This window comes from Melanerpes formicivorus, unplaced genomic scaffold (genome assembly GCF_026170545.1).
Source record: "Melanerpes formicivorus ecotype bairdi unplaced genomic scaffold, bMelFor1.0.p_v2 SCAF_15, whole genome shotgun sequence".
Classification (NCBI taxonomy): domain Eukaryota; kingdom Metazoa; phylum Chordata; class Aves; order Piciformes; family Picidae; genus Melanerpes; species Melanerpes formicivorus.
In genome coordinates, this window is record NW_027142367.1 from 5,211,785 (window position 1) to 5,238,235 (window position 26,451).

Genomic DNA, 26,451 nt, shown 5'->3' on the forward strand with positions numbered 1-26,451 from the left:
GCTACATCCAATCCTTACTTTAAGACCTCCAGTGACAGTGACTCCACCACCTCCCTGGGCAGTCCATTCCAGTGCCTAGTCAGCCTTTCTGTGAGGAATGGTTTCTTAATATCTAACCTAAACCTCCCCTGGCATAGCTTCACACCATGCCCTCTTGTCCTGTCACTAGTTGCCTGGGAGAAGAGCCTGACCCTCACCTGGCTACAACTTGCTTTTAAATAGTTGTAGAGAATGATAAAGTCCCTTCTAAGTCTCCTCTTCTCCAGGCTGAACACCCCCAACTCCCTCAGCCTTTCCTCATTCAACTTTCCCTCCAGCCCTCTCATCAGCCTTGCTGCTCTCCTCTGGACCTGCTCCAGCCCCACCATGTCCTTCCTGAAGTAAGGGCACCAGAAGTGCACACAGTGCTCAAGGTGAGGTCTCACCAGTGCTGAGTACAGAGGCAGAATGACATCCTTAGTCCTGCTGGCCACACTATTCCTGACACAGGCCAAGATACCACTGGCCTTCTCTGCCACCCAGGCACACTGCTGGCTCATGAACGGAACGGAACGGAATAGAATAGAATAGACCAGACTAGACTAGACTAGACCAGACCGGGTTGGAAGAGACCTTTGAGATCCTCGCATCCAAGGTCCATATGTTTCACCTTCTAAATCTTCTGAATTTCACATTTTAGTCATAGAAATTGCAATAAAGTATGGGCCAAGTGCCTTAAGTATGGTTTTACCAATAGAGTAGTTAAAAGAAAACATCCTCTTCAGTAATTAATCAGAGCAAGACAAAGGAAAGAGATGTCCCAGTAATTGACAGTGGTAAAACTAATAAGAGGTGTGTCAGCTTCATGGTTGTGGGATTTTGTGGTATGGTTTTTGTTGTTCTTTGGTTTGTTTTTTTCCCCTTAGCATTCATTAAAAAAGAAGTTCTTTTCTGAAGACTAGCATAATTAGAACTAGTGAAGAGGAATAAGAACAGGTTAGAGTCTGCTTAGATGAGTCAGATATATTCAAGTTGTCTGGCACAATTAATTCACTATGGAGTACTTAAGAACTCTTAGTCTTCCATTATAAGCTTTGAGAATTAAAGGATAAAAAGTAGGGGGGGGGAAGAAATCTTTGTGTCTCTCTTACCAAAAACACATAAAGACCCAGGGAATTACAGACCAGTGAAGCTAAATTTAATTCCTGGAAGACATTTAGGCAGATAATCTGTTTGAAATCACATAGAAAATAAAAAGATGCTAAACAATGGTCGAAACGGATTCACCAGGAATAAGTCATGTAAAGCCATCTAATTCCCCTCTATGTCAAGATCTTGAGGAGATGGAGTAGGTGATAAGTACGATGTTTTGTGACTTATAAAAATGTAAAGGTGTTTGTAAAGAAACATAGGGAAACGTGATCTTGAGGAAGGTTCTGTAAGAGCAGTCTCTAACCAATATTCCTGCCACCAAGGTTAATTGACACTGGGTCAGTGGGATATTTGTTGTTAAAATAAATACTGAAGCAAATCATCACCAAAAATTATGTTATGCTTTATCCTTCTCTGGCTTGGAATTATAATTTCAATGTAGTTATCTCTAGTTCACTGTCAAACAAGAAGAATGAGATTCTGTCAAGTGTTTTTTCTCTATGAAGAGATAAGCTTTTCTCTAGATAGTAGAGCAGAGAAAATGTTTATTAAATCTGCAGTTGATGCTTACTTGGGGAAAACTGCAAGGAAGAGGACAGGATTAGCCTTCAGAATGATCTTGACAAGTGGAGAAAGGTTTTAATCTAGATAATGTGTAAGTGAAAAAGTACAAAATGGTTGTCTAGGCAGCAGTTCTCCACAAAAAGATATGGGAAGCACTACAATGAGCCACAATCTGGGTAAGGGTCAAGAAGGTCAAATTGTAAAAAGAAGAAATCAAGCAAACAGTTCTCATTTCTCCACTCCATGTGTAATGCAATATTGACAATACACACAGGGTGAACTTCAAGACTACTTAGTCCTCATTAGATGCATGTTGGGACATCAGGTAGATGAAAGTAGACCAGACACATTGGTAAAAAAAAATAAATCTGTAATCTAAAAATGTATTTCATGGGAAAGATTGAAAGTGGGAAACAGCAGAATAGACTCAGTAAGTTGTTGAATCTTCATCATGTAGATGACTAAACAAATACAGCATGGGAATTTTTGATCTTCCTTTGGAACAGAAAGATAAAAAGATAATGTACAAGCTTCATCAGTACTGTTACTTAACTAGGACAATTTCATACCTGTTATGCTTCTGTGTCCTAGATTCTGGGGACTCCTACCCTGTTCTCATCCTCTGGGAAAAGTTTCTGTTTTGAAAGTTAATAGTTCTGTGGCAAAGATTTCTAAATTAAGTTGCAAAATATTTTCAGGATTTCCACTTTTAAGTGTTTGCTGTGGTACATAATCATAGGATAATTTAGGTATAAGGGGCCTCAGGAGGTTGTCTGGTCCAGCCTACTGCTCAAAGCAAGGCTTCCTTTAATGTTTATCATTCCTGAAGAATTATAGCTGTTGCACCACACAAGGTTCTTGGAATAATCCTGGCTATATCCTGTTTGCAATTACCAGGTGAACTTTCAACTAACTGGAGATTGTGCAGCAATTGGTGCTTCCAGTTTTGCTGCTGCCTAGCACTGTTTGTTCAGTAATGTATTTTGAATTAGGCAAACCAAGTAATATTCCTGGGGTTTGTGTTTGTCGTGTTTCATGTTTAGATGGAAAGACTCATAAGAATGAAGTCATACATAACTGTCAGTAACTGAAAACTGTTGAGAGCCACCAGTATTGCCTTCAGAATATGACTGTGAAACAGAAAAACCTGTAATCAAATGCTGGGTTCCAGACAATGCTGTATTTACTAACCAGTAATTCTACTTAACCTTACTTCTGTATTTTAGTGCCTTTCCTGCACATTGCTCATTTTATACACAATTTTTTAGTCCCTAGTATGTGTAAAGCTGAAAGTTGGGACTGAGCCGCCAAGAGGCATTCTGGCTTCCCTGTTTTGTGATAGAACACTTCCTTTAGACGGGCTTTAGTTGTTTCTTTTTGCTCATGTCACGTTAAAATTCAGTGAAACTGCATTTTAACTTCACACTTGGTGGCACGTTCATGATATTTCTAGATTTCAAAAATACACATTTCCCTCCCACTGACTAGAGTGTCTGGGATTGTTTTTAAACCATGTTAAATTCTGATCGTCTCAAGTGATTCTTTGTTTTTCTTCACCTTCTAATATTTACCTCTTTATGTGATTTCTCTGCTCCTTTCTGGAAATATTGAGAACTCCTAATGTAATTTTATCAGTGTAGGTGGTATTTCAAAGAGACAGAAGAAATGAGATGTGCACAGTAACCTAATGGAATGGATTAACAATAGGAAAAATAAAAGATATGATATTACTATGATATCACAGTATCACAGTATCACCAAGGTTGGAAGAGACCTCAAAGATCCTCAAGTCCAACCTGTCACCCAAGACCTCATGACTAGACCGTGGCACCAAGTGCCACATCCAGTCCCCCCTTGAACACCTCCAGGGATGGTGACTCCACCACTTCCCTGGGCAGCCCATTCCAGTGACGAATGACTCTCTCTGTGAAGAACTTCCTCCTCACCTCGAGCCTAAACTTCCCCTGGCACAGCTTGAGACTGTGTCCCCTTGTTCTGGTGCTGGTTGCTAGAGAGAAGAGACCTTCCTGGCTACAACCACCTTTCAGATAGTTGTAAAGAGCAATGAGGTCTCCCCTGAGCCTCTGTCACAATCTTTGTTGATTTTGAGAACCTAAAAATACCTTGGTGACAAAAAACTAAAGGGAAATAACCCTTGCATGTGGACAAATTAGCACTTTTTCTGGCTAGCATGATTAACATTTAGCAGTTCATAACATTGTGTATCATTTTGCACACTCACATCTACTTCAAAAATCACATTGTCAGGGTCTGTTTTGCCTAATTTGAGAATATTTAGCATCTATAAATTCAAATTCTCATCTCAGAAAAATATAATAATGGGGGGGAAATGTTCCAAAGTAAAGCAGATATTAAACAAGCCTATTCAACATAGTGTACATCTGTCCCTGTAGAGAAAGCTCAGTAGAAATCTTAATCTAGAAGTTTTCTTATTATAGCCTTACTCTCTAACTTTGGAGTCTGCAAACTAGGATATGAGTTAGTGGACAGTTCTGTAAAGAGTTTGTTGGGTAAGGAGATTCAGTGAGAGAATTACTGAGGGGCTGAGAGGGATTAGGCAGGGAAAAGAAGTATGTGGCTACCTTTCAAATTGGAGACCAAGCTCAAGGTACCAGATTTTGATGGCTGTAGGTATACATTATGCACACTTCAGGCCATGATTACACTCTGACTTCTTAGACTTGGCTTCTGAGGAAAAACAAGAGAGTAGAGATTTCCATTGTCCACCGCAGCTGCCAGGAGGTTTTAGAGGAGCAAGAAAAATGTTACTTTTTGTTCATGAAGGAGCTTGGAAGCATCACATTTACCAGATAATAGCCATGTTTAAACTGGAAACTGAATACTATCTAGTGATTTCATCCTAGAAGGATGAAACTTTAAGAGCAGAAAAGTAGAAAAGAGAGTCAGAGGTAAGAGAAATTGGCAGTAAAATTAAAATATTGGGAAAGACATAGAGAGAAGAGAATGAGGACAGAAAAAAAGAAACCTTTTCAATGGCATTGTTTAACTTCAGAACATTTTTCAACCTACCTCTTCCCAATGTTGGTTTTTTTTTCAAGGTGTTGTGTCTTCCTCCTCTATTCTATCTATCTACCTACCTACCAGCTACCTACCTACCGATCTTTTTTGTTTGTTTTCTGTGTCATGCCATTATTTCCACAAAGTCTTTCAGTTTCCTTTTACTAGTTCATGCTTTTGTCTGTAATGGAAATGAAAAGATCATTGTCTGCCATGTCTTTCCTGGTTACATTTCTATGTGCTCAGCTGCTTTAGGACAAGAAGGAATCTTCTAACTTAAATTGCTATGGCCAGGACAAAATAAAGAGATAGACTCTGCCTAGTATCCAGTAACATTTATAAAGCTAACAGGAAAAAAAAACGTCATTAGGCCTTTTAAAAATACTAATATCAAAGTTTTGAGGCAAAGGTTGTATATTTGTTGGTTTTATATTGTTGCTGGACAACTATTGACATAGTCTATTCTTCCTGTGTCTGGAGGATGTTTGAGATGCCTTGTTATGGCCCTAAACATTTTTTACTGAAATATATGCTGCATCAAACAAACAGGGTTTTTATTTTTCTTTCACTAGCTTAAAACAAAAGCTAAAGTAAATTTTCAATAAGCATGGCTGCTTACTTTAAAAGTGAATTACTGATGTAAAAGAGTGGGAATAACAGAAGTCCATATTTCACCCAACTTTCTATACTATGAAGAAATTGGTTTTTATTTCTTTGGTTTTTTTTCCTGACCCCAGGAAGTTCAAATCTTCCTTTACCAAAACCATTCCACTGTTTTTGATAAACAGAAATATGGAGGTTCTGTCCTCATGGTTTCTAAGTTGACTTGCAAAGCTGAAGCACACAGATGTGTCTGAACTCTTCCTTCATATTGTCCTATTTCCATTTCTTTCCTGATTTCTATAGCAAAATCTTAGGAACAACTTACTACAAGATGTCTTGAGCTTGCTCTGTCTTGTAATTCTGCTTTCCTATAATGCAAGTTGACCATTAAGATCTTCACAGGAAAGCAGTTCTCTGAAAGTGACTTCTACTAATGTGAAAGGATATTATTCATATAAATAGGAAGCTCTATCTGTTTTGAAGTGGCTTAAGGGAAGAGAATCACAGCAATAATTGAAAATAGAAGAGACAGAGACTTTTCTTTCAGTAAGAAATTACAGAATCTAAAAGGAAGAGATGAAGACATATAAAATGTAGGTGGTTACTGGCTGGAACTTCCGGAAGGGCGTACTTGAGTCTTTCTTTTGGCCAATCGTGCAAACATCATCCACACTAGGAAACTTTATTTTTTTTTTCGTCTTCTTGTGGCTGTAGTATTTTATCCATTATTTATCACCTCTTGTTCTGTTTCCTAATACTAATTTTTTTTTTTTTTTTTTAAGCTTCCCAAAAAAGGTGGGGGAAGGTGGTTGGGATTTAGAACAACACTTGGCAGAGAATTAGAGCTGTGCAGACACATGGCTGTGTCATCTTGCAATGTAGATTCATACTGTACTATCACCCTCCAAGGCTCCAGGGTTCCTGTGAACTGAATATGTCTTAAACAAAACCAAATCAAACTCCAGATTTTTTTAAAATATAACTGCCCACCTTTCCTTCATGTTTAAACTTTATATTATGCATGTGTGATAGGTTGGTATTTGCAACCTAAGATAAAGGAGTGGAATGATCAGTACCTTCTACACCTCTAATACCTTGTGACTGAACAACTCCATACAGATAAGAATTTCCTAATTAGAATAGAATAACCCAGGTTGGAAGAGACCTTCAAGATCATCGTGTCCAACCTATTATCCAACCCACCTAATCAACTAAACCATGCAACCAAGCACCCTATCAAGTCTCCTCCTGAACACCTCCAGTGATGGTGACTCCACCGCCTCCTCAGGCAGCACATTCCAATGGGCAATCACTCTCTCTGTATAGAACTTCTTCCTAACCTCCAGCCTAAACCTCCCCTGGTGCAGCTTGAGACTGTGTCCTCTTGTTCTGGTACTGGCTGCCTGGGAGAAGAGACCAACCCCCACCTGGCTACTACCTCTCTTCAGGTAGTTGTAGAGAGTAATAAGGTCACCCCTGAGCCTCCTCCTCTCCAGGCTAAGCAACCCCAGCTCCCTCAGCCTCTCCTCATAGGGCTTGTGCTCCAAACCCCTCACCAACTTTGTTGCCCTTCTCTGGACACATTCCAGCACGTCAACATCCCTCCTAAACTGAGGGGCCCAAAACTGGACACAGTATTCAAGGTGTGGCCTAACCAGTGCAGTGTACAGGGGCAGAATGACCTCCCTGCTCCTGCTGGCCACACTGTTCCTGATGCAGGCCAGGATGCCATTGGCCCTCTTGGCTGCCTGGGTACACTGCAGGCTCATGTTCAGCCTACCATCGACCAGTACCCCCAGGTCCCTCCCCACCTGGCCACTCTCCAGCCACTCTGACCCCAGCCTGTAGCACTGCATGGGGTTGTTGTGGCCAATGTGCAGAACCCAGCACTTGGATGTGTTAAAGCTCATGCTGTTGGTCTACACCCATCTGTCCAGCCTGTCAAGGTCCCTCTGCAAAGCCTCTCTACCCTCCAGCAGATCAACTCCTGCCCTCAGTTTGGTGTTGTCTGCAAATTTACTGGTGATGGACTCAATGCCCTCATCCAGACCATCAATAAAGATGTTAAAGAGCACGGGGCCCAGCACTGATCCTTGGGGCACACCACTAGTGCCTGGCTGCCAGCTGGATGTGACACCATTCACCACCACTCTCTGGGCTCGGCCCTCCAGCCAGTTCCTAACCCCATGGACCAATGGACCAGATATAAAAATTACTCCTTTATCTGAAACCAAGACTAATCTAGACCCAAACAAAACAAAACAAAAAAAAAAATCACATTTAGATTATATTGAAACAACGTTCTAAGAGAATGCTTGTTGTAACAGATGTTAGCAGTGCACACTGAATTTTTATTGCTTTAAACCATAGCAATGTCCCATATCTGTTGTGGGTTTTGCTATGCTTTGGTGCTTGTTTTTTTAGAAAGTGGTAATAGAAGGATGAAATATTCTAAACAGTGATTTAACTTGCAAGCATTTCTCTCACACAATAGTTTTGATTGGGTATTTAATTATCTTCCATTCATCAGGAAATTGCAGGATATTTTCAAATTAAAATTGATGTTGCAGTGGTAAAATTATAAAAGTGGGCACAGTTGTGCACAGGATGTAGATGAGTAGTAGGAAAATGTCACATTGTCCAGATCAGATGAGAATAAACTCACTTCACTGAAATAACCATTTCTGAGACAGTTCATTGAAATTCTGGGTCTTGATTGCTAAGGGGTTAAAACAAAATCCTCAAGAAGTCATGGAATGTCTTTTGGGATGAGGAACTTTCATGGAAGGGTACACAAATTTAACAGAAGCCATTCCTTGTGAAAATTAATCTGTAAACACTGGAGTCAAGAAGACAAAGCAGCTGTTAAACTGCTTGAATTTAGCATGTTCTGGTTCAATGGCTGGGGCCGTTACTTAATTATGATTTCAAAAATACGTCCATCTCCTATCACTTTCATTAGGAATTATTAAAGCTAGAATTACCTCAGGCTATGAGAGTAATTATTAAGTGCTCTTATTTATTATAGAATAGAATAGAATAGAATAGAATAGAATAGAATAGAATAGAATAGAATAGAATAGAATAGAATAGACCAGACTAGGTTGGAAGAGACCTTCAAGATCATCGTGTCCAACCTATCATCCAACACCACCTAATCAACTAAACCATGCAACCAAGCACCCTATCAAGTCTCCTCCTGAACACCTCCAGTGATGGTGACTCCACCACCTCCTCAGGCAGCCCATTCCAATGGGCAATCACTCTCTCTGTGTAAAACTTCCTCCTGACCTCCAGCCTAAACCTCCCCTGGTGCAGCTTGAGACTGTGTTCTCTTGTTCTGGTACTGGTAGCCTGCGAGAAGAGACCAACCTCTGCCTGTCTACAACCTCCCTTAAGGTAGTTGTAGAGAGCAATAAGGTCATTTTGTTAAGGTTATTTTGTTCAGTTATTTTCTATTAATGGATACATTTATTTACTGGGATTTTTTTTTTTATTTATATTTTCCTGAGGCCTGTGATTATTTCTGTGTTATTCTGGGCATGCCCAACTGAAATTTGTACCATCTTTTCTCTGTCTTCATTCTCAGTTTTAGATGTTTTTTTGATGATTCAGAATTGAGTTTCAGCATGTTGCAGAACCTCTTGTGCCCTGTGAGGAGAGTGGAGCCTTTGTGGTACAAGAGATACCTTTTCCCTTAGAAAAGGGTTTAAGAAAAGACATCGCAGTCATCCCTCTTGGACTTCAAATCTAGAAATGCATGAGAACATATATAGTGTCACATGGTCATGGTTCTGTTTTCTTTTCTTGTTGTTAATTAATTAATACCCTATAGAAAGGGAAGAAAGGCTTGAAGAGGAGGATTAGTGTTGCTTGTGGAAGATTTTTTTCCCCCACATATTCTCAGTCATCCCCAGAACATCTGTCTGCCCTGTTATCAACACAATGCCACTCACCATCTGATCATGTGCTGCAGCACTGAGCTGGGGATCTTGAGTGAACCAGTGATGTGGACCACTCTGTAGCATATGGCTCAGGCAGTCATATCTCAGGCATTTCTCCCAGAGAAATAAGAACATAAGCTGTTAACATCTGGCCAGTGTTTGTTCATTTGTCTGGAGCAGGCAGATTGATCTGCACATAGTTTGGCTTCCAATACAGTTTCGTGTTTTATTTACTCCTGTTTAACTGCAGGCTGCTGCTGAAAGGGACAGTCAGCTCACCCGCCCCAATTCATGGGCTAATTGGAACTCATTCTAATTCATGACACAGCCTTTCAAGGATAGCACGCTTCCTTCAGGACAGAGATCTCTCTCTCCTGGCATCAGAGAGAGGTTCCAGGCACTCTGTTCAAGCTCAAACTTGGAGGGTTGCATCCACCATCTAAAGGAGCACATGGTTTGAAGTCTCCAAGCTGCAGGGTCAGCTGCTCCAAAGCCTGTTGGGAAACTACTCTGTAGTGCGTCACTATCATACCTGAGATCATTTATGCTGGTTTGAACACGGTTGTATCTCTCTGTCTTCCACCTCCCCCTTCTTCTATGTAGCCTTCTGTGCAAGCTGCTATGCTGTTGGCTGCCTGTGGGATCTGCGATCTGTATCTGGCTCTTAAACAGACCTCTCCTGAGCATCAGATGATGAAAGGGTTCTTGACCCTCTGTAATTAGATAAATCACAACATAGTTTTATCAAAAGAAGATTATGTCAAAGATGGTAAGAGAATTGATTTCTTGGAACTACTAGAGTGGATTTTAATACTTAGCTGAAATGTGAGTTGATTGGTACAGTGCCCTGCAGGAGCTGGGCTGAACAGAGATGGTAGGATTGGTGCAGGAAGTTCTAAGGCAATTCAGGAGCACAGCCAGGGGGAAGACTGCAGCAAAGAGTGTTATAAGGATACTTCTCAGGATAGAGAAGTTGACAGTGACTTGACTTTTCATAAAAGAATAGCCCTGGGAGAAGTTTGTTTTCAGGGTATCAATATTTTGGGGATAAGAACATATATACTTGTGAAAGTTGTGGATGACACAGGGAATGAAGAATTTTCCATAACAAGAAGAGATCATCATAAAAGATCAGAAAATGAAATATGGAACCTCTTATGTGGTAGCCTTCCTAGAACTTCCAGGATTTTAATTTAATGGATCCTGCCTATTGCAGGACCCTAAGATGTGCTTTCAAATTCTCTCCCTTTAAACTCTCTTCTAGTGTAGCATTATAATGTAGCCTTTAATATTTTATTACAGATTTAACTTTTTGTTCCAGAAAGGGCTTTGCAGCCTGCAGCATATGAAGAGGCTTTCTGTGTGTGGATTTTTTAATCTATGTACCAACTCTCAAATGCCCCATTTTTAGTCCAGACAAGCTTCTTGGATGTTGTATTAGTATTCCCTGGCTAAATGAATGCATGAGTACTTCCAGCACACACATTTCTAAACTTTTTCTGCAGCCAGTGTAGTTAAATTGAATGAACTCTTTTTGTGAACATCAAAAGCTAAATTGCATACATGTTAGCTAAGAGTTGCATTCAGAAAAAAATGTTATTGCAGTGGCTGTCACCTCCAGAGTTATTTGCAGTTGCAACACTAGAGGAAGCTTTAAGAAGGCTCATAAAGCTGGGTCTGTATAAGTGTTTAAGCTCCTTGTCTGCAGCTCCGAGAACTGTGGAGTTAAGTTGTTCTTCTTCCTAACACAATTGATGGAGTAGTGGATAAGTTGGTTTTGGACGCATTCCCAAAGTCAAGGATGACAGCACACAAACTAAGGAGATAGTGAAGGTAGCCAAGAGTCAGCACTAAGATTTCTGTGTATTGTAAATCCTACCTCTTTCCAGGAAGTTAAAGACACCTTCTGGGGGGCTTCTGGGGGCGTTTGTACATGTAGGATTGATGTCCCTTAATAATTTTCTGGACACAGAGTGCTACTTTCTGTACTTCAGCGGCTGAGTGGAGCTCAGTCCTTTCTTTCAGAAAGCTGCTTCTGATGGTGATGATATTTTTGCCTTAGCTTCTCTTTCAAGAGCACAACCAGGAAGTGGAAATTCTCATTTCCCTTCCTCTTCAATCCTCTGAAAGGAATTTAAACTCACACCAGCTCACCACCAGGATGTAGTCCTAATGAGCAGAGCAGCAGATATCTGCATCCTTTTCTGGCAGTAAATCCAAGTACTTTTGCTACCAAAATAAATGAGAGTGCAGCCCATTCCAGAAGGGTATGGTGTAGGTGGAAAACAAGGAATGTGTCCAGATACTCTTAAACAGATGCATGACAAGAATGCTTATATTTGCTCTGCACTACTGTGAGGGAGGAAAGTGGGTGGTAAATTGCTGTACTTCACTCTGCAAATACACATGTACTATAAGGAGGAGGATTACAGAATAGAATTAGTGTTCTAGAGAATGTTTCACTTACAAAACTTTTTTCAAGGTTCAGCCTGCATATGGACATTGAGCTGGCAGTTGTTTGGATGATGAGAAATGAGCAGATGTTGATCTTTCTTCTGCAGGGACTGTTCTAGTCATCCATAGATACACACAGTCAGTAATATGGTATGATCAGGAGTGTCTTCACTGTGCCTTTGTTTACAGCACAAATACATAGTGGAGATTTGTTCTGACATGCTTTCTGTCCCAAATCTAAACAGGAGTTGCTAAGAGAAACTAAAACTGCACCATGAGATTCAAGACAACATACATCAATAGCAGGTTCTAATGGGCAGATCAAAGTTTCCTTAGTAATACTCTGTGGTCAAGTGCAACTTTCCAGACAGAACAAACAGGTATTAAAGACTGTGGGAAGCTATTAAGCCATCTCATTTGCATATCCTAGGATGCACGTGCCTTTCCTGATAAGTAAATAAACAAGAGTATTTAGAAAAAATGCATTACATGTAAGTGTGGGAGGAAAGAGGCTTTGAATTTGAAGTTATCAAAACTGGTGCTTTGCATGGTGACTGCTGAAACCATGGCTTCCTACAGAAACAGGTGTCCATCTGTAACCTGAACCTACTGTTCAGTATAGAACCCTACTCCCCTACAGTTCCTCTTGTCTTCAAGCCCTGGACACAACAACCTGCTTGTTTGCAGTCTCCAAGATGGAAGCAGGAATGTTTTTCCCAGACCTCACTTGGCCCTCTGGTCATGTCATGCTCCAGCTTGAAAACTTTTCATCTTTGATCTTTCTGCCTGTTCAGGTTGCATGTAATAGAGGTATGGTTTACTGTAACCTTCATCTATCTAAAGTGATTCTGTATATGAAATGCTAATGTAAAACTGAATGGAATTGCAAAATCCAGCTGCAGCAACTTTATCAGTGAGAAGTGTATCCTTTCATTTCCTCCATGTCATTTTCATCATTGCCCTGCATTATCAAGGAGAGCCCCACATGACAAGACATCTTCTCTCTAAGACTGTAAAGCACCAATTCATATAAGCAATAAAATCACTAGTTGGAAGGTATAAAGGAGGAAAATCTCTTTCAAGATGTTTAGAACAATTTACATAAATCTGCATTTTTACTGTAGGTTTTTGCATCCAGTCCTGACTATTACAGAATTCATAACAATTCAGGGACCCTAGGCAGGCACAGATCCAAATTGCCATGCTCATCCACTGTCTTGCTTACTCTGATATATTTTTTTTTGGCTATACTGAGAAATTATACTCCTTGCAGTACCAAAGATTGTAGAGCTGTCTGCATCACACTGAAATGGTATGCCCTGGAGGAGAGAAGAGAAATATATGAATTATCTTTTGATTACGATATGCTGCACTGTAGCCTTCAGCTCTTGTTTTGCTTTCCAGTCTTTTCCCTCTCTTTAGCTTTATTTGTTTAATTTCAGCCTGCATGATGTTATGACGTACTACCAAATTAATTTGCCTACAGCCTAGTAAAAAAAAATCTCATTTTTGCCTCTGTCAGGTCTAATGATTGCAAAAGTGTTTGCTCTTGCACTGGTGGAACAGACAAGTGCTTTGTGTTACCCTTGTCAGCCTTCTGCAGTCGGTCCCGAGGTCTGCCCTCAGACCAACTTTGCTTTGCTTGGCCAGCTTACCAAAATGAAAAACTGTGGTATTTGCTATGAGGGTTTCTGTGATGGAATCCCATCACCCATGGTTTCATGGGTGCTTTTGCTTATTTGAGTATGAGATACTTCAGGAGAAATGCTTGTTAGAATGGAATAGAATGGAATAGAATTAACCAGGTTGGAAAAGACCTCTGAGAGGCAGAAAGCAAGAACTTGTCAACACTCTTTCACCTGGACACTAGTTGTCTTTAGCTTTTCTCTTCTCTTGGAATTATTGTATATTATTATATGCAGCTCTATAAACACAAAACTAAAGAAAACCCTCTACCTTGACTGCTTTGTTTAGCATAAACTTTGTGGCCTTACCATGTTTTGCATTTTATTTATATTTTTTGCCTGCATAAAATACTTGCTGTCAATTTAGAAAATTTACCTCTGAGCCTTTCTTTCTCAGGCAGAATTGTTGTACACCGTTGATTAATACCCTTAGGCAAAATTTCCACTACAGAACTAGGTAAAGATTAGTTCTGAGTAGGCTTAGCAAAACACATTTATTTATTTTTTCTTTTGTCACCATTCTTATAAAGAAGACTAGATTCAGATATGGTCTTAAATGTTCACTGTACTAAAGGTGTACAACACATGTAAAGCTTTAGCTTTAATGAGAACATGCCAGCATAACTGACTCCTTAAGGCCAGCATGTACCCTTTGTTCACAGGAATTGCTCTGTGTTTGGGATTCATTTTGTGTAATTTTAGGCACAGTAGTGTCATGTAATGCTAGCAAGTAGTGTCTGGCCTAGGATGGAGCCCCTATTACAAGAGGCATATGGAGGTGCTGGAACGTGTCCAGAGAAGGGCCACAAGGATGATCAGAGGGCTGGAGCACCTCTCCTATGAGGACAGACTGAAGGAGTTGGGGCTGTTCAGTCTGGAGAAGAGAAGGCTCCAAGGTGACCTAATTGTGGCCTTCCAGTAGCTGAAGGGAGCTTACAAGAAGGCTGGGGAGGGACTTCTCAGGATATCAGGTAGTGATAGGACTAGGGGGAATGGAATGAAGCTGGAGGTGGGGAGATTCAGGCTGGATTTAAGGAGGAAGTACTTCCCCATGAGAGTGGTGAAGCCCTGGAATGGGTTGTCCAGGGAGATGGTTGAGGCCCCATCCCTGGAGGTGTTTAAGAGCAGGCTGGATGAGGCTCTGGCCAGGCTGACCTAGTGTGGGGTGTCCCTGCCCATGGCAGGGGTGTTGGAACTAGATGATCCTTGTGGTCCCTTCCAACCCTGACTGATACTATGGTCACTTGAATTACTTTGATAGCCTGTGGGCACCAGTCACACCAAACTGAGGTGTCTCAACAGAAGAAAAAAAAATAAAAAGAGAAGGGGGGGGGGGGGGGGGAATGAGGGTTCTCTCCAGAATCCTACTACAGTTCATTGGCTAACTTAAACTTGGAACAGCAGGGGTTCCTAGTTATGGTTTAGTATGATAATAGTAGGCACAGGTCTGAAGAATAGGGTGCAAGGTGATGGAAACAAGACACACATCAGGAACAATAAAGCAAAGTGAAGGGACAGCTGCTTCAAATGTACACAAATGGATACAGCCTGGGAACATGCAGGAGGAACTTGAGCTACTGAACCCCATCAGTGGAATAACAGAGAGACAGTGGGTGAATTTGCATGGGTGGTCTTCTCTGGTGGATGGTTGAGTGCTCAGCAGGAAACACAGGCAATTAAGGAGCAGCTTGGACATGTATATCTCTTCTAGGGGAGGGATGACTAGACGAGGTTTTGCAGAATCAAATGAGAGGCTGGTAGGGGTGACACTGTGCAAGTTTGCTACCACCCAGTCAGGCTAAGAAAGTGGAAAAAGCCATCTCTAAGCAACTTGAGGAAAATATTTTCCACAAATATCATGTTATTTCCTGCAGGAAGAACAATATTTAATTCCTCTCATTTAATTCCAAGTAAGTGAGGAGGGCAGGGAGAAACCACCGTAAAGCCTATAGTGAGGCACTCTGGCTCCAAGCATTCAGAACTTGTATGATCTATGCTATAACATGCTCAGGAATAAGTGGGAAAGATAAACACCCCATTATCCTTCTGGAATAGGCACATAACTCATCAGTTCCATAACTTCTGAGCACAACAGAACATGAGTATCAACATTTAATCTACTTTTTTTCTAGATGCTAGTTTCTTAGCACCTCCTCTAACCTTCCTGGCCTATAGTGCCTTACTGAAAAATACAGCTGAATGTTGCTGTGTTATGATAGCAATTGTCACTGATCAAAATTTAGTGATGATAATCAAAGTCAACAAATCAGTTCTGACTGAAGTACTGGTGTTTGAATACTGGCTTAACATATTTGCATAAGTAGAAAACACCTAAATGCAATTAAATGGATTAATTTTCATTTTTCTTTTGGAAATATGGCTGCCACTGAACGGATATTTAGCAATCTGTGGTAATCTGTAATGAAGTGATTAACATTTACTGGAAATCCAGGTAACTTTAAACAAGCTTCTCAGATTCTTTGACACTATGGCAGAAATTCTATGTATATTCAAACTAAAACTGTAGACTATTATTGAATTCATATTTGTTTCCAGTCATCAGTATCAAAGATCTCTTTCCTGTAAGATTTAATGCAAGAATGAAAGACAAGTAAGGAAAAATGATGCATTTTCAGGTGTACAGGGCAGGGCTGTTTGCATTTCAGTCAGAAATGCAAGGAAGAGGGGGAATGCATGTAAAGTCAATCACAGAAAATTCCATCTCGGTATGAGAAACAATTTTCTTCACTGTGAAGGTGATAACAGGCTGCCCAGAGAGGCTGTGGAGTCTCCGCTAGATATCTTCAAAACCCATCTGGATGCATCCCCTGAGCAGTCCTGCTTTGCAGGGGAATTGGAGTTTATGATCTCTGGAGGTCCCTTCCAAACCCTAGCATTCTATGATTTCACCTGCAGTTAGGTCTCTCTGCAAACTTTCATCTGTGAAAGAAAAAAAAAAACAAGAAAAAAAGAAAAAGGAAAGCTAAATGCAATCATTTGATAAGCAAATGCTAAACTCTATGGGACCTGAGATTCCACATGTGAGCCTAAAAATATATCTGCAATAAAAAGTTATAGTTTCATAGTTTCATTCAGGGTTGGAAAGGACCACAAGGATCATCTAGTTCCAACCCCCCTGCCATGGGCAGGGACACCCCACACTAGATCAGGCTGGACAGAGCCTCATCCAGCCTGCTCTTAAACACCCCCAGGGACGGGGCCTCGACCACCTCCCTGGACAACCCATTCCAGGGTTTCACCACTCTCATGGTGAAGAACCTCCTCCTCACATCCAGCCTGAATCTCCCCACCTCCAGCTTCATTCCATTCCCCCTAGTCCTATCACTACCTGAGATCCTGAGAAGTCCTTCCCCAGCCTTCCTGTAGGCCCCTTTCAGATACTGGAAGGCGACAATTAGGTCACCTCGGAGCCTTCTCTTCTGCAGACTGAACAGCCCCAACTCCTTCAGTCTGTCCTCATAGGAGAGGTGCTCCAGCCCTCTGATCATCCTTGTGGCCCTTCTCTGGACACGTTCCAGCACCTCCACATCCCTCTTGTAATAGGGGCTCCAGAACTGGACACAGTACTCCAGGTGGGGTCTCACCAGGGCTGAGTAGAGGGGGAGGATCACCTCCCTTGACCTGCTGGCCACACTTCTCCTGATGCAGCCCAGGATCTGATTGGCTTTGCGGGCTGCAAGTGCACACTGAGAGCTCATGTTGAGCTTTTTGTCCACCAGCACCCCCAAGTCTCTCTCCTCAGGGCTACTTTCCAGCCAGTCACTGCCCAGCCTGTATTTGTGCCTGGGATTGCCTCGACCCAGATGCAGGACCCTGCACTTGCTCTTATTGAACCTCATGAGGTTGGCTTGTGCCCACCTCTCCAGCCTGTCAAGGTCCCTCTGGATGGCCTCCCTTCCCTCCAGCGTGTCTGCTGCACCACACAGCTTGGTGTCATCAGCAAACGTGCTGAGGGTGCACTCAATGCCACTGTCCATGTCCCCCACAAAGATGTTGAATAAGACAGGTCCCAGGACTGATCCCTGAGGGACTCCGCTTGTCCGCTTGTTCTCACCTGTCTCCAAGACAGAAAGAACTTTCAAATGGATGTTGTTTATTGAGGTTGAGATTCTGTCAGCCGCCATTGCATGGTTTTGATACAATACTTTCTGAGAGAAATCAGAAAGTGGTCCCTGTGTTATAGGAGTTCAGACTGAATGTTTGAGACATTTACTTCCGACATTAAAATCTTGGTATTTTTCTGTAACAAGTCTGTTATGTATCAGTAGATCTTCATACAACCTTGTATGGGATAATGCAAAAATCTTCCCCTGAGCTTTTATCGCTGATTCTGACATCATACAGCAAGGAATATCCCTTTAGTCAGTTTGGGTCAGCTGTCCTAGCTGTGACCCCTCCCAAACTTTTCCTGTTCCCAGGTTAGATACTTTTAGGGCAGAGAGAAAAGAGAAAGCCTTGACACTGTGCAAGGACTGTTTAGCCATAGTGAAACACTGAAGGGTAATCACCATTGTTTCAGCTGCAAATGAAAATCACAGCACATGCAGGCTGCTGTGAAGAAAGCTGGCTTCAATTTTGTTCCAACCAGACCTAGCACATCACATTACTGCTTTGTGCTCTAGTTACTGCCAGTGAAATAGAAGTCATCAGTGATTTTCATCAGTAGATCTTAACTAGTTAAGAATAACTTGATATTTTTATTGCCTACATGGATTTATTCTAATTTCATCAACATAGACACTGAGGTGTAAATAAATGAAGTGCATATTATTAGAGTGGGGAATAGAATTGATACCTGTAAGAAGCTCAAAATGTGAAAGCTTGACTATATCTCTAGCATGAAATCACTGTTTCATGCTCAAAACCCAGATAGTTTTATATATATACGTGCACACACACATATGTAATCCTGTTTCACATGTATTCAAGCTCAAGAATACCAGAAAGTGGGAAAATCTACTATATTCTTTGTCACTGCCCTAGTGGCTACCAGTACACATTAAAGAATATGTCTTCTCTCATCTGTAACTTACAGTCACTGTATTTTATGTATTTTTGTCTACTAGATTTAAGAGCTTGGACATAGAAAATCTCCCTAAGTAGGTAATTTATCATGTACAGACTGTATCATCATGATTCAATTCTGTCTTAATCCATCTTGCAGATCGTTTAATCTCCTACTGTACAGTCTATTTCTAAATTGCAAATCAATCATATGATTTTCCTCTAAAGTTTGAGGTTGGTTTTTTTTTTTCTTGGCATTGCTTTTAGTGGAAAAGATGGATAGAATTGGCTATCTTCAGTCTTGGGAGAGAAGTGTATAGGGACTCTAGGTACTTATGCATATGTCTTTTTTATAGGCATATGTCTTGAAGTGTGTGTCTTTTCACAGCTGGGCACAAATTGCTTTCAATCCATGCTGCAATCTAGGCAGAATCTCTGAACAGTGCCCAGCTAATGAGTGAGTAGAGCTTAGGATCCTATAAAGCCAGTGGTCTTCAAACAGGGGTGCATGCACCCCAGGAGGAGTGAAAGTTATGCAAGATGATCTGTCCGGGTGCAGGAAGAAAATAGTTGCATTTGTATTTATTTTGATCTAAAATAATAAGGAAGAAATTGGGCTTTACTAATATTTAATAGACAGATTGACAGTGATCCAGTTAGTCAGTCCATATGCTGGATGGTCATGTAAGGGTTCAGGAGGTGCCCTGAGGGAAGAGTGGTTACTTCACAATGCAGAGGGGCTGACAGTGACTTCCTCACTCATTCATCTGCTTTCAGCATGTTGCAATGTATTGCAGTTTACATATGCAATATGTTAACCCAGTTAATTGGATTTATGGGTTATGTTGTCTAGCTTTTAGTATACTACTAAATGGACAAGCAGTTTAAAAATGTTTCTGCAAAGAAACTGCATATTGAAGGTATATAGTACAAGCAAACAAGAAGGAAATAGTAGAGCTGACTCTACTCCTACTGCAAGAACAAGCTCCTCATCAACCACATTATGGATAAAAACAATGACAAGCTAACCAAATCTGACAAGAAGCTGGGCAAAACAAACAACAACCACAAAAAAACCCAAACCACAACTTCATCACAAACTCTATTTGAAATATGGATTTATAGCTGCTAACAACAAACCTCACCCTAAGTGTATATTGTGCCTGGAGACAATTAACATTGGTAGTATGTAAAGCTATTACAATTAGAAAGGAGTTTGTAAGTGAAGCATCCAGAACATGGTGACAATTTTTTCAGTGTTGTATAAAGTCCTGTGACCTCAGACCAGTATTTTACATAACTCAACAATGATAAATGTTTAAATGCAAATTCAGAGGTTCCTGCCTTAATACCAAGAGACAAAAAACTCATGCTATTGGGGCAATGGTTGTTCCTGTTGTGATAGAAAGAGCTGAAGAGTAGGAGGTTTGATGCAGCTGGGTGCAAGTACAGATGTTTCTATTGTGTCTCACCTCATGGTATTTACTGGATTCTGCTCTGGTAGAGAAAGAGATAAAGTACTTTCTTGTGAGCCACTAAATGGAAAGGTGTACTACAGCAGGTACATTCTCAACAGTGAATTATTTCTTTAATAAGAGTTTTATGGAAAAACTATGTAAGTGTAACTAACCACTAATGGAGCAGCTGGAATAAAATCTGTATTCAAGGGTAAGCTGACAGAGCTATCATCACATGCCAAGTTCCTTTGCTGTGTCAGTCATAGGCAGCCTCTTGCAGCAAAAATGCTGGAGCCAAAAGGTCACAGAGTGCTGTAGAGTGTTATTGGTGTGGTTAATTTTATTAAAAACAAAAACAACAACAACAAAACCCCAACAACAACTAAATAGGAGAAAATTTACAATGCTCTAGAATGAGATGAGGAGTGACCACAAAAGTCTTTTGTATCCCACTGGTTTGTATCACTGGTTTTCTCATGGAGAGGTACTGAAAAAGTTGTCAACCTTGAAGTTGTTACGTGTTTTCATTTACAGAAAGACCAATGTTCCAAAATTGCTGACCTTTTCTTTGATGACAGGAAGCTGTGCATAGCAGATATTTTCCAAAAAGCATAAACAAACACATTTAATGTCCATTCAATGTGAAGGGGATGCTTTTAACAATGAGTGAGGAAGTCACAGCTTTTCAGAGGAAATTTGTGCTACAGAGGGGCAATTGGGAAGCAGGCGTTCAGAAAACTTTTGATTGTAACAGGATGTTATTGCCCCAAATTATGCAAGTCAGTCACCTAATAAAAACTAATATCTGTAAATTAAAAACCATGGAAACTGGATTCTCTGTCACATCATCATCACATTGCTTAGCTTGGAGAAGAGAAGGCTCAGGGGAGACCTTATTGCTCTCTACCTGAAGGGAGGTTGTAGCCAGATGGGGGTTGGTCTCTTCTTCCAGGCAACCAGCACCAGAACAAGAGGACACAGTCTCAAGCTACACCAGGGGAGGTTTAGGCTGGAGGTTAGGAAGAAATTCTTCATAGAGAGAATGATTTCCCATTGGAATGTGCTGCCCAGGGAGGTGGTGGAGTCGCCATCATTGGAGATGTTTAGGAGGAGACTTGATGGGGTGCTTGGTGCCATGGTTTAGTTGATTAGATAGTGTTGGATGATAGGTTGGACACGATGATCTTGAAAGTCTCTTCCAACCTGGTCTGGTCTGGTCTGGTCTGGTCTGGTCTATTCTATTCTATTCTATTCTATTCTATTCTATTCTATTCTATTCTATTCTATTCTATTCTAGGGTATTGGAGAGGGAGGAGGGGAAGAGGGAGGAATCCCTTCCTCCTTTCTCTGTTAAACTTTTTTACGCCCGAATGTCAGTAGTGACTTTTGTGCTCCCCTACTTTCATATGTTCATGTAATGTGGAGGAGAATCTGGCTCAGTGTCAAAAGCATTGGTACTTAAAACTTATTCATAGGAATTAGTGATGGTCAATGGAAATGTGATATGGAATGGAAATGGTGATTTCTTAAAAGCTCATACTACCCACAGTTCTGGCATTTTTGGAGTGAATATAAATATCCCTTTGGAGTGAATTTAAATATCCCTTCAGAGCTTTTACAGAACTGTTCTGTAAAAAAAGACCAGCATCTGAACAAAATTAATTACATTCTTCTGGCTTCCAGTCCAGTCTAGATTCTTCTTGCCAGGAGATGGTTTGCTTGTGGGGGCTGTTTGATTTGTTTCCCATGCTTGTAGATATCTTTCTTGTTTAAAGGAGGGAGATTAATGATATAAGATATGAACTTTACAGGTTTTTAAAAACAAACATACAAACAAGCTAAAAGGATATTATTTTTCAGATTAATGTAACAAATAATGTAGAATGTATTTAAAATATAAATACTTAGAAATTGGTTTTAAGGATTTTGTTCAGTTCTGGTGAAGTCAAATGAATAACCCCTAATGATGCTATGTGTATTCTCTCTTCCCTAAGAGAGCTAGAATCAAGAATTATGTGTGCCGTTGAAGCTACAGAACAGTTTTTATGCCAGATTGCTGTTAGTTCTGATGGGGATACAGAAGGGTAAAGTTTCATTCCAGGTGTTCAGTGAATTTCAGGCACAATCCATAGTGTTAAAATGAAAAGGGCAGTGGCAGTAAAAAGTGTTAGCTCACATGGCCAAGGAAATGATCTCCAGTCCATAACAAAAAGACATAACTTTCACCACCTGAAGTTGCCAGCAAGTTGCTCGATGACTCAGGATGAAACCGCTTGCTTGATTTGTAGCGTAAAATGCTTCAAGTAATTCTTGCATAATCTAGAAGATTTTTGTCTTCTGGTTTCCATATGTTACCTCAAACAGTATTGATAAATTGCTTGTATTTTTGTGTCATCTTCCAGTCATGGATAAAATTGGCTTTACTTTCTTAAATTAAATAGCTTGTATTAATGTGACTCTGGAGGATTCCTCTGCAGGAAAAGAGGATGTCAAACCAATGAAATGGAAAGATGCCACTATGGTATTTTTAACTATGTTGCTGTAAGAATAAGTGCAACCATAGTAAGACTGCTTATGACAGCCTTAAAATGCCAAGATGAAGTACAATGCCTGTTCAGAATAGCATAAAATAATGTGCAGAGTTTATTTATAAAGGACATGATATAAGCTATACCAAGCATTGTGATTTACGATGCTTTAGGAAGTGGTACTAGAAAGCCATTTCAGAGCACAGAAACCTGTCAAAGGAGAATAACAATTAAGGAGATCATTAATGGGTTCAAAAAGATATGTACAAGACCCAGGAGAAAATTTCTTTTCTAGAAGGACTTTTCACAGGTAACTGGAGTACAACTTCATCTGACAACTGAAACCTCAGCAGAGGAAGTATGTGAATCAAACTGAGACTCTCAAGTACAGAAAATTATCACCACCATATGGCATCCTTCTGAGGATTCTGAAGTAAATAAAGTGTAAAATAACAGTCATACACCATTGCAGGAACTGTTGCTGCAAGCTTTTCTTCAATATTAAAAAAATATATTAATAAATCTTTAAACATGGGGAATAATCTCCAAACTCTGACATAATATTTAATCACCTAGGAGTCGTAGAAAACAGGATGAAAATGCTCTAACAGAGCCACTAGTTTATCTTGCTTTAGCTTAGTTTAACTTAGATCAAAAAGTTTATGTAATTTAAAGTTGGCACAGCTTGTACTAAATGGACTAGTTTAACCAGCATGGGCTAACTGAGCTATTAAGTAGCTTGCTTATCTACATTTCTGTTTTTCATATGGGTGTGATTATGGCTTCTACACGTTTTTAAAGACATTTGGTATTTTTAGCACAAGTGGTTACTTGCCAAAGCCTTCAGCAGAAAACAATCATGTCTGACATGATTAATTTAGGAATATCATCAGATGAGATTTACAGATGGAATTTGCAGAAGTCCTTTCTGTAGGTGAAACCACAGTTGGGCATCTGAGGGAGACCTATTTCCCCACATATACTAGATTAGGTAGCCTTTCAGCTGGTCTAATATAGTATGCATCTTATTTGAAATACAGAGTAGTGTGAGGAGATCCGAAGGGAAGAATTTGGTTCCCACAAACACCAGATTTCAACCTTCTTTTGGATTATAGACTTGAAAACGAGAAGGAAAGAAGCTTTCCTGTAATACTGACAGTATCTGAGTACATAGTTTTACAGCTCCTCAGTTCTTCCAGTAGAGATGAGTGAGTGCAAAGTCTTGGTGCCAACAATTACAGCCATATTCACACTCATGCTTCGGATGTTCTGAGCTGCTACTGACTTGCTGGGTCCTACAAACAGGGAGGACGCAGCCAAAGGAAATTGTGCTTCAGAAGTATTTAGGAAATTATTTCAGTTTTCTACCTTATAAAAAGGAATAAAGATGGTGTTTGTCACAGAGCTGATGCTAAAGAGTTTTGGCAGAATTATCAGATCAACAGTGCTTGCATGTGCAGAAGGTGGGCATCTGTGTTTGCAAATTGGTTGTTTCCTTGTGATCACGAGAATGGTGTTAGTGAGCACCTGAGTGTATAAAATAGAATAACCAATATATATAGTTCTGATTTTAAAGACTCCTGAAAGTTTTTTCAGTTATTTTTGATGAAACATTTAGATCAAATTTCAGTACATAACACTGTGAGAAATGCATTGCTACTTTAGTGTCATGTATCTTCAGTTCAGTTTCTTCTAACTTTAGTTTCCAAATGGATTAGAGCCATCGGTACAATGATCCACAAAATTCCAGTCTTAAGAAAACAGAAAAGGATGACACAGTTTAATAGACAAATGCAAGTGAAAAAGTTCTTTGAATGTAAATGATACACTGTGAAGAGAAAAAGAGGAAAAAAACCAACTCCCAATTAGTGGTTTCTGCTCATTAATATCACTCCAGTTAGCATCTAATTTAGTTATCTGATGTAGCTGAACCGATTTGGGTCAGAAGAGACAGAAGGTACTTTTTTTGCCAGCACAAAAGGAACATGAGGCTGAAGCATGGTTTCTGTGGTACAATTTTCATGTCTGTTTATATTTGGTGCACCATTATCCTGTGATGGTTGAATATCCTTGAAGTGCTGTCTGTTTTACCTGGTTTTTTTGTGGAAGGAAATATATAGACTTACAACATTTAAAGCACAGGGTTTTTTTTAATGAATTTGATCTAAACAAAACTGTTTGGAGGAGCACATTGCTGAGTGGAAATTAAGTTAATAAAATGCTTTATTAAACTGTTTTCACCTTTTAAGCAAACCTGTCTCCACTCCTAAAAAGCCTACTGCAGTGTATTGCAATGAGGACAATCACGAAGTTCAGGCACAGAACAGAATTAAAGATTATCTTGATATTGCTGACCTTTCTGCATTTAGGAAGTCTGAGGAGTGTGGATTGCTGGTTTGGAGGATTACTAATATATAGTAATAATTCTATGTAATCTGCATTCCCACAGATGTGTTTTCTATAATCTCCCTTTCATCAGAATGTTATCTCATTTTTCTATTAGCTGAAATAGACATTCATAGTTTTCAGCTGATAATAACTGGATGAGAGGTTTTCATAAATATTGTCATAGTCCCTTAAGTCTAATGAAACAAACCCACTAGTAAGTAAGTATAGCTGCACTACAACAACTAAGCACATACTAAATGTTAAAAACTGTCCCAGGTTTCTGAAAGGAAAAAATAACAGGTAAATAAAGATTTCTAAGCCTTTCACAAACCCCATGGTTTGTACAAACCTTCTTTAGAAGCCAAGAAGCAGAGGAATCTGCATGTGATCAGACTGAGAAAGGGTGCAGGGAAGTACTCCAATCCTCTGACCTTGTCTTGAGAACTCTTTATGAGGGTGAGGGATCTCTGTCGGTCCTAAGTTATGGTAGCTGCTACTTGTACTGGAACACCGTTTTGAGAGACAATTAGGTTTTGAGACCTGAGATTCAGCTACAGTTCAGCTGTCTGTTAGCGCTTGTTTCTGAGCATCATCTAACCTTCATTAATAGTTAATGGAGAAAAGACAGAGGGAGTTGAAGGGTGCAATCCATCTCACCTCTTTTAGACATCCATTTATCGATGAGAAGACCCATTCTTAAGAAACACCCATTTATCTTCAGTTTGCCAATATCCATGTAACCCCTTACCTAGTTAGTGTTGGAAGAAAAGTATTACATCCCTCATGGGCAGAGAGGCATTACCAAGATGCGTAAATGTTACTGTTACTTTCATTCCACTTAATCAAGGAGGGTTTAGCATAAAGATACTTCCCTTTGTAATTATAAATCATAGCTATTTCATTGCTAAATAACAATTTTGTAAACAATATTTAATTATTGATCGTACTATTTTCTCAGAATTATCCCTCTCAATGAGTTCTGCTCAGAATTCTCTTGGTAAATAGGCTCTGAGTGCTTATGTAGGTATTACTAATGATTACTATATTTTGTCCACCTGTAATAAGGCAATGAGTTCTTGAGTCCCTAATTTTTAGTTCAGTTATTAGTCTATTTGCTACAGGAGAACTATTATGGGACTGTTTTTGAGAGCACACTAATAGTGTATGCTTTGAGATAGTTTTCTAAGTTGTGATTTATTTTCTTTTTTGTGATAACATGAGACCTTCCTTCTTGTTTTATTCTTATTTCCTAATCTAAACCAAATCCATCAATGTAAAGCAGATTTGCCATGTGTTCTCAGGAGTTCTAAAAAAGCCTTTTTTTCCCCTGACCACTTACTCTAAACCTTGTGAAATTCTATTTGTCAGGAAAAGAAAGGTTGCAGATATATTCTATATTTTGTATTCTATGTTCTTGTAACACTCCATACATAACAATATAGAGTGACTCTATTGGTCTCTACTTTCTCTCCTAGATGAAGTGTTCAATATATCAACAGCCCTAGTTACTTTTGAATGTTTGCACCAACTTCCAGTAGTCATATTAAATTCACTTGCTTTAATAATCAAGTACTTCTATATTTATTTAAGCATTTGTTCTTCTGGTGTTGGTTTATGTATTATTAAATAATAT

The 26,451-nt window shown here is 39.9% G+C and overlaps 1 protein-coding gene across 1 annotated transcript in view; it reads left to right on the plus strand.

The window, feature by feature from the left end:
* GABBR2 (gamma-aminobutyric acid type B receptor subunit 2) overlaps window positions 1-26,451 on the plus strand; it is a 572,582-nt gene that overhangs the window by 225,556 nt on the left and 320,575 nt on the right. The gene's annotated exons all lie outside the window — the stretch shown is intronic.